The sequence below is a fragment of the Dermacentor albipictus genome, unplaced genomic scaffold, assembly GCF_038994185.2.
Source record: "Dermacentor albipictus isolate Rhodes 1998 colony unplaced genomic scaffold, USDA_Dalb.pri_finalv2 scaffold_406, whole genome shotgun sequence".
NCBI lineage: Eukaryota > Metazoa > Arthropoda > Arachnida > Ixodida > Ixodidae > Dermacentor > Dermacentor albipictus.
In genome coordinates, this window is record NW_027225960.1 from 32,501 (window position 1) to 34,613 (window position 2,113).

The 2,113-nt window shown below is 61.2% G+C and overlaps 1 non-coding gene across 1 annotated transcript; it reads right to left on the reverse strand.

Moving 5' to 3' along the window:
• Positions 1-666: 666 nt before the first annotated feature.
• LOC139053946 (5.8S ribosomal RNA) lies at positions 667-819 on the reverse strand. Its single transcript, XR_011510907.1, has one exon. It is a non-coding gene; the product is annotated as a 5.8S ribosomal RNA (ribosomal RNA).
• Positions 820-2,113: the final 1,294 nt, after the last annotated feature.

Here is a 2,113-nt window from a genome sequence, read left to right on the forward strand (position 1 = left end):
GCCCCAACTGGAGTGGCCCAGTCTTAAGGGGACAGAGACTGCGAAGCACTTGGACCGACGGCGGACTACGACGGAACGCTTCAGCTCGGCCAACGCTCTCGAGGGAGACATTTTCCGTCTCGCGGCAATTCTCCGCCGTGCCGTGCTCTTCTCGCTCGCAGACGGCGCTCTCGCGTCGAACCGCTTTCGGGGGCCACCCTTCTCCTCCCCGCTCCTCGCACGAATCTGCCGATTCCCATTCGTGCGACGAAGCCCGGAAGGGCGCCCACACAGCTGCGGTGACGTGAGCGAGCGACCAGCTCTGGAGCTCGACGTACTCCGAAGGCAAACAACGCAAATTGCGATCGCTTCCGACTCTCTCGCAAAGGTGCGCGCTACAAGGCAACAGACGTTCGCGCCTCGAGCTTGGACCGCTCTTTCCCTGCAGGTATCCGACTCCATCCTGCGGCGGTCTTGCCAGAGGCGCGCACTCGTCACGCTGCAGTAGTAATGCCTCGTTTCCGTCTCTTCGAAGATTTGGCACGACGGCTCGCCACCGTCTCCTTCTCGTGAGGTTGCTGGCGCGTGGCTTCAGCGCTCAACGTACTGTCCATGATGCCGACGCGGTCAAAACGAGTCGACGGACGCACGTTCCCTGTGCGCCGAAGGCTCTCTTGATATGTGATCCGACCCTCAGACAGACGAAGCCAAGGGAAGACCCAAGGCCGCAATGTGCGTTCAAAGAATCAGTGCTCAGTGTGTCCTGCAATTCACACCAAGTCTCGCAGCTGGCTGCGTTCTTCATCGACCCGAGAACCGAGTGATCCACCGCTTAGAGTCGTGAAAAATAGTTTGTTCAATTCAGTACAGTACAACCAGTGTTTCAGGCACGTGGCGTCTCCCTGTGTGTGGTTTCGAAGAGCGCCTTTCGGCGTGCGCTACTCCTGTTTCGCTCTTTCGTTCGGCGGTCACGCGTTTCCGCATGACCGCTGCTGATCCAACAGCCTACTCGAGACGAAAGACAAGAGCTTGGCGCGCGCGTACTCGCGCAGCTCTCCAAAGCCACTCGGCCAGTGCCAGGGACGGCTCTCTGCGCCGGAGCCACAACAAGTCTACTTGAGGCGGAAGACGAAGCCAGCAAGGGCCTGGCCGCAAGTGCGTTCGAATACGGGATTACAGTCCCTCGTCTGTCCGTACTTCCTCTTTCGACGTGCGGCGCCTTCCCAAAGCGCACAAGTCCGCAAACCGCAGAACGCTTCCGACGTAGCAAAGCCGCGTTTCCTTCGGTACTTCGCAGCAACGCCGCCTTTCCCTCGGCGGCGGGCAAATAGCCTGCAGACGTCGTCGCATTGAACCGCGAACTCGACACCTCGCGCGTCACGAGCGGGAGCCGACCGGCAGCCTCCGGCCCTTTCGGGCGCGGTGGAATTTGCCGCGGAGGACGGGAGAGTGCTTTAGGCCACGGTTCCTTCCGTACTTGGCAGCCGCACCCTCAATACCGCCGGTTCCATGACCGACCGAGCGCCGCACCGTTCCTTTAGTACTTGGGCAGCAACAAAGTCGGGTCGTTACTCCACACTCGCCGCAGGAAGCGACCGGCAGCCGCCAGCCTTTTCAGACTCGGCAGCGTTTGCCGCGGAGGACGGGAGAGCGCTCGCACCACGGTTCCGTGTGTACTAAGCGGCAGCGGCATTAGCTCTCGACCGTCAGTTCCTTGACCGACCGCACGCTTCGCCGTTCCCCTCGTACTGGGCAAGAGCAGCAGGTCGGGTCGTCTTACTCCCATTCCGCGCAAGAGTGCCGAGGCGGACTTCAGAAAGCCCACCCAACAGTGTGCGTTACGCCGTTTCTACCCGCGGGCGCGGCCAAGCCAACCGTCCAAGGTTGCAGCCGGCGTCCACTGGGCGCAACAAATTTGGCACGGGGCGCCCTTCGAAATTCGGGCAATCCCCGGCATGTTCGGGTATAGCCGTCCCCGCGTCCAAGCGGGGCCAGCGGCGGAAAGCGTCGGGCGCAGCGAGCTGCTTCACCCACACGGGGTAGAAACAATGGCGCTCGTCACCCTCGAACAATCCGGTAATGATCCTTCCGCAGGTTCACCTACGGAAACCTTGTTACGACTTTTACTTCCTCT